Source organism: Mus caroli, chromosome 13 (genome assembly GCF_900094665.2).
Source record: "Mus caroli chromosome 13, CAROLI_EIJ_v1.1, whole genome shotgun sequence".
Classification (NCBI taxonomy): domain Eukaryota; kingdom Metazoa; phylum Chordata; class Mammalia; order Rodentia; family Muridae; genus Mus; species Mus caroli.
In genome coordinates this window covers 17,238,901-17,250,352 of record NC_034582.1, presented here as the reverse complement: position 1 = coordinate 17,250,352, position 11,452 = coordinate 17,238,901, and positions in this window count along the sequence as shown.

Here is an 11,452-nt window from a genome sequence, read left to right as displayed (position 1 = left end):
CATAGTTCAGGCTCAAAGGCAGACTCCTCATCAGGGTGGACGGCAGGGGGGAATCCAGGAGGGATGCTTCTCTTGCAGGCAGCCAGGTCATTTCAAGCGAGACTGTCCTAATAAAGAAAGACAGGAGATTCAGACAGGCATGCGGCAGCCCAAGTTATGTCCTCACTGTCGCAAAGGAAACCATTGGGCCAGAGAATGTCAACCCAAGTGGGATATAGATGGTCGCCCCCTAACTTCTCACTCCACAAGTGATAGGCCAAAAAATGGAATGTGGGGCCCCCAGCCTCAGGGCCCACAAATATATGGGGCCATGCAACAGACTCCCACACCGTGGCCGAACCTTCAACACATTACCCAGCGCAATTATCTACAGGTGTCTCCAGAAGAGCCACAACAGGAAGTGCAGGACTGGATATCTGCACCACCACCAGACTCATATTAACCCCAGAAATGGGTGTGCAGATGATTGCTTCAGACTTTAAGGGTCCTTTGCCTAAAAACACAGTTGGTCTCTTATTAAGATGTAGTTCAGTAGCCATTAAGGGATTAATTATCCATCCTTGTGTCATTGTTCCTGACTATGAGGGAGAGGTTAAGGTCATGGTTTTCTCCCCCAGAGGTGTGTCTGCCATTTTCCCTAGAAATTGAATTGCTCAAATTTTGCTTTTGCCTAGTCACCATGCTAGCTTCCCTTCAAGGGGACTGAAAAGAGGAAATAGGGGCTTCGGCTCCACTGGAAACACTGGGGTGTGGTTTTCTATGACTATGTATAAACTTGAAGTTCAGGGAGTCTCTATATAGGGCTTACTTGATTCAGGGGCCGATCACAGCATTATAAAAGAAGCAGATTGGCCAAAAAGTTGGCCCCTTCAGACCTCTGCTCAAACTCTTCGAGGTCTTGGATTTGCATAAGACCCCAGCTGCAGTGCCAGTGTACTTCATTGGAAGGATAAGGAAGGGCATAGGGTCAATTTTCAGCCATTTGTTCTTCAAATCCCTGTTTCATTATGGGGAAGAGATGTTATAACCAAAATGGGTGTAAAAATGGCTTCAGAAAAGACAAGGTTTGCAGATTCAAGCTATCGTGGACAGGATGAACTATCAGAAGGGTAAGGGTCTTGGCAAAACTGAGGACGGTTGACTCTCACCTATCTCTCCTAGAGGCCAAAGTGGCAGGGAGGGATTGGGTTTTTCCTAGGGGCCACTGAGCAAATATCTATTAAATGGAAATCTGATCAGCCAGTGTGGGTGCCTCAGTGGCCCCTACCCAAGGAAAAGCTGGAAGCTGCCCACATGTTGGTTAAAGAACAACTTGATGCAGGACATGTTAGAGAATCTATTTCACCATGGAATACACCTACTTTTGTTATAAAAAAAAAAATCAGGGAAATGGAGGTTACTCCATGATTTACATGCAGTCAATGCCCAGATGGAAATCATGGTATCGATGCAATTAGGGTTACCAATGACTTCAGTGTTACCAAGAAATTGGACCTCCATAGTGATAGATTTGAAAGATTGCTTTTTCACCATTCCTCTGCATCTGGCTGATACAGATAAATTTACCTTTACCTTGCCATCAATTAATAATTCTGCCCCTGATTTGCTATATGAGTGGGTGGTTCTACACCAAGGTATGGCAAATAGCCCTACCCTGTGCCAGCTTTTTGTAAACAAGGCATTGGCGACCTATCTGACAACAGTATCCGAGAGTATATTTATACCACTATATGGATGATATTTTGATTTGTGGATCCTCTAATGTAGAAGTGGAAGAAGTATTTGGGTCCTAACTAAACAGTTGGAGAAGTGGAATTTGGTGATAGCACCAGAAAAGGTTCAAAAGACAGAAGTAAAACACTATTTAGGCACTAAATTGAGAGATGCTTTTGTTGAGCCACTAAAGCTGGAATTAAGGATGGATAAATTGCATACCTTGAATGATTTTCAGAAATTGTTAGGAGATATCAATTGGATTCGGCCCTAGTGTAATCTTCCCAATGCAGAGTTACGCCCTTTATTTGATATTTTAAAAGGAGATTCTGATTTACAATCTCCTCGTCAATTAACACCCTTAGCCAGAGCTTGTTTGCAAAAGGTGGAACAAAGTTTAGCCAAGGCTCAAGTTGATCAGGTTGATCCCACCTTGCCTATTAGTTTTTGTGGTTTTGCTATTTATTTGTCTCCCACAGGAGTATTTTGGCAAAAAGGGCCTTTATGTTGGGTATATTTACATCACTTCCCAGCCAAGGTACTGCCATGGTACCCTGAAAACATAGCCCAGCTAATTCTTTTTTTTTTTTTTTTTTTTGGTTTTTCGAGACAGGGTTTCTCTGTGTACTTTGGCTGTCCTGGAACTCACTCTGTAGACCAGGCTGGCCTCGAACTCAGAAATCCGCCTGCCTCTGCCTCCCGAGTGCTGGGATTAAAGGTGTGCGCCACCAACGCCCGGCTAGCCCAGCTAATTCTTAAGGGTATAAAGGTTGGGCTAGGAGCTTTTGGAAAACAACTTGATGTAATAATCACGCCATATACTCCTAAACAGATTGAGGTACTTGCCTCCACTAATAATGATTGGGCCATTCTTTTCACCAGCATGACTGGGCGGTTAGAGAATCATTATCCTGCCAGTCCTTGGCTTCAGTTTGTCATGAGAAATCCTATGATATACCCCAGAATTACCCGGACTGAGCCAATTCCAGGTGCTGTTCATGTATTTACTGATGGATCCAAAGGCGGCGTGGGAGTAGTTTATGTTGAAGGAAATCAACCCCAAGCTCATGTATTTCCCTATCAATCTGCACAAGCTATTGAATTCTGTGCTGTCCTGCAAGAGTTTCAAGAGGTTGAGGAAGCTTTTAATCTAGTTTCAGATAGTCAGTATGTAGTCCAAGCAGTGCAGCAATTAGAAACCGTGGGGGTAATTAAAGCCACCTCCACTGTATGTACCCTACTCTCCTCCTTGCAAAAAAATGATTTGGGAAATGAAGCATCCTTTTTGCATTGTACATGTTAGAGCTCATTCAGGATTGCCCAGGCCTATAGCCAGGGGAAATTCTGTTGCAGATGAATGTACTCATTCCCTGTTTGTTTTTATGAGTGCCTCTCCAGTGCAGCTTGCTGCAGATTTTCATAGAAACTTTCATGTTAATGCAGGCACCTTGAAACAAAAGTTTAGGATTACCTGAGAACAGGCTTGAGAGATTGTGTTAAAATGTGCCCATTGTGTGTCCTTATTGCCACAAAGGCCAATTGGAGTTAATCCCCGAGGTCTTAAGCCTCTTCATGTTTGGCAGATGGATGTTACCCACATCCCCAAATTTTGTAATCTTAAATATGTTCATGTCAGCATAGATACATATTCAGGCATTATATTTGCTACTGCCCAAACAGGGGGAAACGCCCCTAATGTTATATCTCATTGCCTTCAGGCATTTGCAGCATGGGGGATGCCTAGACAGATAAAAACTGAAAATGGACCTGCTTATACCTCCCAGAGATTTTTACATTTTTGTAATGCATTAGGTATAAAAGTTATCCATGGCCTACCCTATAACCCCCAAGGACAAGGAATTATAGAAAGAGCCAATGCTACATTGAAGAACACATTAATAAAACAAAAAGGGGGAATAGGGATGCAGTTTAAATCCCCTAGGGATAAATTAAATATAAGCCTCTTTATTCTTATTTTTTTTAATTTGGATAAGAATGGAAAATCAGCTGCAGAATGGCATTGTACCCCTCAGCAGGGTACGGCTGTGTCTATGCTATGAAAGGATATCCTCACAGGACAATGGAAAGGTCAAGATCAGGTGTTGGTATGGTCCCGAGGAGCTGTCTGTGTGTTTCCACAGGATCAGGAGAACCCAGTCTGGGTTCCAGAAAGACTGACGAGGCTGTGGAGAGAAAGCAAAGCAGAAGATGATGAAACACCTGACAACCCTCTGCCTGATCCTGATGCACCTGCAAGCGGTATCATCTCAAGAAAGACTGTTATGGGGAATAGTGAAAGCACTCCCTCTGCCAGTGCCACTTAGTGTGGAAGCAGATGTACACTAATTCAGTGGGAACTGCTTCAGTTCTCAATGATCTATCCTCTAATACTGCCAGTGCTTTGTCAGTACAAGAGGGAATTAATACAAATTTGAAAGCTGGTATCCTTATGGTTAACCAAAGAGTGGCTTGGTTGCAGGAACAGATGAATATTTTGGAGCAGTTAGTATTTGCTTCCTGCATTACTCATATGTCAGGAATGTGTGTAACCTCTGTTCAGTATCAGAATTTTTCCAGAGCTGCAAATCTGTCACGTGCAATTGGTGCAATGCTGCTAGGAAATTGGAGTCATGATCTCGACACAAAGATGAAGGAATTGCGAGCATCCATTGTTGCCGTGAACAACACCCTTGTGGAGATTGCAACTGCAAAGCAATGCCTGGAGATTATCCAGGGAACTGTGGGATTCTTAAAAAATTGGGGAGGGATGGCCTTTTGGGCATTCCTGCTGACTGTTGTGTGTGGAGGAATGCTTTGGTGGATGGCACATATGCAAAGACAGCACAGGGCTGATAAACGAGCCTTAGTGCAGGCTATGGCAGCCTTGGAAGCAGGAACATCCCCCCAATGTTGGCTCAACATGCTGGATCAGTAATCAATGATGGGTAAGACCCTCATGTGTGCATACCAACCTAAGACAGGATGGCAAAAGTCAGTTTGTCACTCCCATGACGGGTAAGGATGTGGCATGGATGGGGGAGACCTAAGACAGATGTTGATCCCAGAGCTACTAATAAAACAAAAAGGGAGGGGGGGGCTGGTCAGATGGCTCCGTGGGTAAGAGCACCCGACTGCTCTTCCAAAGGTCCGGAGTTCAAATCCCAGCAACCACATGGTGGCTCACAACCATCCGTAACGAGATCTGACTCCCTCTTCTGGAGTGTCTGAAGACAGCTACAGTGTACTTACATATAAATAAATAAATCTTTAAAAGAAAAAACAAAAACAAAAAGGGGGAGATGCAGGAAGCGGGTGTGGCCACATGGGCCAAGATGGTGCCCTGGCCCATTGCCAGGCCCCATGAACCCCACATGTTTACTGCCTTGCCCAAACATTCATAGTGAAACTGCATGCATAAGCTGCCTGCCAAGTTAGAGTCTTCCTCATGATCTGGATCTGTCAGACTATCTGTGACCGACCTGAGCTCATGCCCAATTCATGCATGGAGCGTGTGTGATTCTGATTGAATGAGGTGGTGTGGAGCAAGATGAGGTCAGTTGCCATGAGAGTATAAGAATAGCCCTTGCCCCAAGTAAAGCAGAAGCTGAGTGAACCCTTCTTGGTGTCCGTGTCATTCTTGTCTCTGCAGGTCAGAGACTGTGGCAATATACAACCTATGAGAACTCAAATGTCAGCCCAGGCTACTATACCCAGCAAAACCCTCAATTACCATAGACGAAGAAACCAAGATATTCCATGACAAAACCAAATTTACAAAATATCTTTCCACAAATCCAGCCCTACAAAGAATAATAGATGAAAAACACCAACACAAGGAGAGAAACTACACCCTAGAAAAAAGCAAGAAAGTAGTCTTTCAACAAATCCAAAAGAAGATAGCCACACAAACATAATTCTACCTCTAACAACAAAGATAACAGTAAATAACAATCATGTTTCCTTAATATCTCTTAACATCAATGGACTAAATTTCCCAATAAAAAGACATAGACTAACAGTCTGCATACAGGAAACACTAGACAGACACTATCTCAGAGTAAAAGGTTGGAAAAAAATGTTTTCCAAGCAAGTGGCCCCAAGAAACAAGCTGGTGTAGCCATTCTAATATAGAATAAAATCAACTTTCAACTAAAAGTTATCAAAAACGATAAGGAAGGATACTTCATACTGGTCAAAGGAGAAATCTACCAAGATAAACTCTCAATTTTGAACATCTCTGCTCCAAATGCAAAGGTCTCCACATTCAAAAAAGAAACTTTACTAAAGCTCAAAGCACTCATCACACCCCAAACAATAATAGTAGGAGACTTCAACACCCCACTCTCAGCAATAAACAGATCATGAAAACAGAAACTAAACAGATACAGTAATACTAACAGAAGTTACAAACCAAATGGATTTAACAGATATCTATAGAACATTTCATCCTAAAGCAAAAGAATATACCTTCTTCTCAGCACCTCATGTTACCTTCTTCAAAATTGACCATATAATCAGTCACAAAACAGGCCTCAACAGATACAAGAAGATTAAAATAATCCCAGGCACACTATCATACCTCCACGGACTAAGGCTGGTCTTAAATACCAACAAAAACAATGGAAAGCATACATATACATAGAAGCTACACAATGCGCTAACTCAATGATAACTTGGTCATGGAAGAAATAAAGAAAAAAATTAAAGGCTTTATAGAATTTAATGAAAACGAAGACACATCATACCAAAACTTGTGGGACACAATGAAAGCAGTGCTAAAAGGAAAACTCATAACTCTAAGTGCCTCCAAAAAGTAACTGGAGAGAGCCTACCCTAGCAGCTTGACAGCACACCTGAAAGCTCTAGAACAAAAAGAAGCAAATACACCCAAGAGCAGTAGACATCTGGAAATAATCAAACTCAGGGCTGAAATCAACCAAAAAAGAAACAAAAAGAAATATACAAAGAATCAACAAAACCAGGAGCTGGTTCTTTGAGAAAATCAACAAGATAGATAAACCCTTAGCCAGACTAACCAGAAGGCACAGAGACAGTATCCAAATTAATAAAATCAGAAATGAAAAGGGAGACATAAAAACAAAATATATCTTAAAATAATTATTCTGTTTGCTGAATATTAAGTTAAACTATTAAAATCATGTTCTACAAACCAAAAAAAAAAAAAAAGTTCAATATTGTTAGTCATCAGAAAAATGCAGATCAAAACGACTCTGAGACTCCATCTTATACACATCAGGAAGGCTAAGAAAAAATAAATAAATAAGTAAATAAACTTCAAGTGACAGCACATGCTGGCAAGAACGAGGAGCAAGGGGAGCACTCCTCCACTGCTGGTAGGAGTGCAAATTTGTATAAAAACTTTGGAAATAAATTAGGAAGTTTCTCAGAATTTTGGGAATAGATCCACCTCAAGACCCAGCTATACCACTCCTGGGCATATACCCAAAAGATCCTCCACAATACCACAAGGACACATGCTCAACTATGTTTATAGCAACTGTATTCATAATAGACAGAAACTGGAAACAACCTAGATGTCGATCAATTGAAGAATAGATAAAAAATCATGTGGTTCATTAATACATGGAATACTCTCAACTACTAAAAACAAAGTCACCATGAATTTGGCAGACAAATTGATGGAACTATAAAATATCATCCTGAGTTTGAAGAAACAAAAAGCAGCCAGCACTCACCTCCGTGTTAGCCCTGGTGCTGAGTTTAGCACTCTCCTCTGCATTACCCCAGGACACCAAGTTAAACTGCCAGCACTTCCCCCTGGTGCAGCTGTCTCCTGTCTTTGAAGGAGGCAGAAAATGCAATGTCCTTAAAGTGATAAGGCCTTTAAGCAACTCTTAAGCTATGAGAAAGAGACAACCAGAGTTCCCAGACAGCTGTGACCAGCTGGTAAGAATGCACTAGTCACTGATAACAGAATAAGTTACTCCTTCCCAGGCCAAAAAGGACCCTTTCCAGATGTATGGTCTGTCCTTGCTGTCTGAACAAATGTTACCAATTTGAAGGATAGCATTTCTTTACCCCTTACCTAACCATGTAATGCCAAGGTTCAAAAGACCCAGCTCATATAATCACCAAGCCCCGGGGGTCACATTTCTAACCTGCTGAGCAGGGAGGATTCAGACTCTTGTGTGCTTACACTAGTGGTCAATCTCCTGGGGTTCTCACAAACTGGGCATAACAAGTGAGGTAACCCAGACCCATGGTATGTTCTCACTTGTAAGTGGATATTAGGCATAAACTACAGTATAACTCTAGTACAATCCATAGACAAAAGAAGCTAAATAATAAGGATGGCCTAAGGGAAAATGCTTGAGGGGAAATAAAATAGTCATCAGAGGAAAGAAAGTAGTTGGAAGAGGGCGTGAGGATAGCAACATGGATTGATGCACAAAAGAACTCATAGACACCATGGAAGCACACACAAGACCTGCATGGGTTTACATTAGATAGAGTACCAGTAGTGAGAGAAGTAGAGGTTGTAGCAGTAACCAAGAAACTATTTTCATTTAATATCTGCTGTAAATGGGGCAATCAGTTTTCTATAACAATTGTCACTGGGTGTCTTAGTCAGGGTTTCTATTCCTGCACAAACATCATGACCAAGAAGCAAGTTGGGGAGGAAAGGGTTTATTCAGCTTACACTTCCATACTGCTGTTCATCACCAAAGGAAGTCAGGACTGGAACTCAAGCAGGAGCTGATGCAGAGGCCATGGAGGGATGTTCCTTACTGGCTTGCTTCCACTGGCTTGCTCAGCCTGCTCTCTTATAGAACCAAGATTACCAGCCCAGAGATGGTCCCACCCACAAAGGGCCTCTCCCCCTTGATCACTAATTGAGAAAATGCCTTACAGTTGGATCTCATGGAGGCATTTCCTCAACTGAAGCTCCTTTTTCTGTGATAACTCCAGCTGTGTCAAGTTGACACAAAACTAGCCAGTACACTGGGTGACCTCAGCCATGCTCCAGGGAAACTCCATGTTTGTTGTTGTTGTTGTTTAGACTTTCTTTTTCAGATCTTTTGTTTTATTTTATGGGGCAGAGAGCATAAGACAGCAAACTTAAAGTTGGGTGGGCAGAGGGATGTGGGGAATGTGGGAAGTATTGGGCGAAGGAAATGACATTATCAAAATGTATTGTATGGAAAAAACTGAAGTAAGAAAAAGAAAATAACATCAGACAAACTCAAACCACTTAAGTTATCTGTAAAGGCATTCTAAGCAGTGCTAAGAACACAGAAGAATCTACCAGATATCTTCTCATCTCTTTGTCCTAAACATGACACTGCAGACAGCCCCTGGCTGTAGTACTCGATGATCTATTATTATTACTAAATAATATGCTTTAAAAATATTCAGAGAGTGATCACTTTGGATTATCAGAAATTTCTTTCAAAGCAGTTCTTGGTTTAGTGGGTACATGGAGAGAAAGAGGCAAGACTGTAGTTAAGTCCAAAGGCCCAGAACCCCTCAGGCCCTATTCATCTCCCTTCTCCTTACAGACACTGTAATTGGAATCATAAAGTTTCTGGGTTCAGCAAATGACAGAGCACCAGGGAGAATGCAGAGCTGGCCTCAGGGATGGGGACAGAAGAGTCTTTTCCCTTGATGAAGCCAAACTCCTGGTGGTGACATCCTGACACCTTGCTTGAACACAAGGACTTGAGGTTGATAAACAGGGCCTGGCTGTACTGTGAGGACACTGACCCTGAACCCTGCACAAACTGCACAGGTGAGTGCTGCCATGTCATGGGAGATGGGGCTGCATTTGATTGTCAAGAGCCATAATGGGACAAGCTAATAACTAGCAGGTGATCATCCTGAAGTGGCCTGCTTCAGATTATTATATAATCTGCAACAGGTGAGCCCTCATTAAGCAAGGCTGTGAGGGACTAATTTTAGAAAAGATTCCTGCTATCAATATGCTTTTCCTGTTATTATTAAACATATATATCATTCACTAAGTAGAAGCACAACACTCTGGAGAAGATCTCTGCACATCCACAAAGATATACTATGTTACAGTGATGCTATATAAACAAATAGATGACTTAAGTCTTAATGATGATCCTATAAGAATTCCTAAAATTATATCTATGATTATTAAACTCTTTTATAATGGGACTGCTATTAGATACTTTTCTGATAGTCAAAGCTGCAATGATAACTCTGCCAGTCTCTCATGTGTCACCAGTTAATTGCTCTTAGATGGTAACCAGACATTTTCCTACGCAGAGCACATTCCAGGAGGTTGTAAAACAACTAACCAAAGGTCATTAAAAGGGAACTAACGATTTTCTATAGGTGTTAGGACAGGAGATAAAATATTGACTGGGTTTATCTATACAAACTTCACCAATGACTTAGTTATGGTTTTAAACCTTCAGTGAACCTGTGGAGCTGAGACAGGTGATAGATGTTTAGCCAGATAATTACTCCTAGTGGATATGCATGTAAACATTCGCTGTTGTAAACTTCTATTTCAATTTATGATTTGATTTTTTTGTGTATGAACTTGTGATGAACTTTGTAACATGTGATCATGTATTCTGAAAGATGTATAAGTACTGAGGACAAAGAGATCATGGCGAGCTAAGATCAATAGAGGAAACTTTTTTGCTTTTCCCGACTTAGACTAGAATCTTTTCCCTGGGACACTTAGAGAATTTTTCCCTTTCCCCATTTAGGATCTTTCCACTTTTCTCCTTAGATAGCTTTCATAGGAAACTTTTTACAACTTGGTAATAAACTCTATAATCACTTCTCTAAGTGTCTTCTCTTCCTGCGACTTCCAACTCCCAGAGTCCTACTCTGTCACTCCACCACTACCCTGGCCCAGGCTGGGAGTCTCCCTGCATTTGAGCTTGAAAGAAATCTGTGGAGGGCTGACTTGTGGGAGAGAAGGATGTGGGCTCCTGTCACTCTGAGCAGAGACAGTGGCAGGATTCAGGGAGAAGATGGTCTATCATTTCCTAAGTGCAATCCAGAATTGTCTCAGTGTCCACAAGGACAGTGTGTGTGGTCACTGTGGGTGATCTGCTCCTTACACAGGACAGGCAGGGGTAGGAGACAGAGGCACCTGCAGTGCAGCCTGGAGTAGGAAGCTCTTGCTCCTACTGCTTCTCTTGGCTGTGTAACTTCTGGTGACTTCAGTCTTCTGTGCATGGAACACTCTTTCTTTCTTTATGGTGATTTCATTTATTGTAATTTCTCCTTTTCTAGAACAAATGTAAACCATGGAATATGAGAATTGCAGATAAAACAGACATGAGGCTAAATACTGATAGTAACATCTGTTTTAGAAATTTAGGATTTTTTGTGCATAGTAGGAACTTCACAAGGTACTATTCCTGTTAGTTCATTGACTCCCTAAATTATACCTGTATTACATAAAAGCATACTTTACATATGAAAAGTACTTTTTAAAGAAGCCAAATAAGTATGCTCAAGGTGATGCGCTTATGAACTGGAAAGCCAGAATTTAAGTCTACATTGGGTGGTCACAAAGGATGTTCTTGTGAAAACTGATCTTTCTATTTCTAAAACTTTGGTATCCATCAGACTATGTATAGCATCCACACATCATTTGAATCCCTCATTTAACTGGTTGAACAGACTAAACTGATTGAGTCTAACATGGTAAAAGTAAGAAGTTTGTGGAAGTCAATTAAAAATGTACACATGTGAGTTTTTTTTTTTT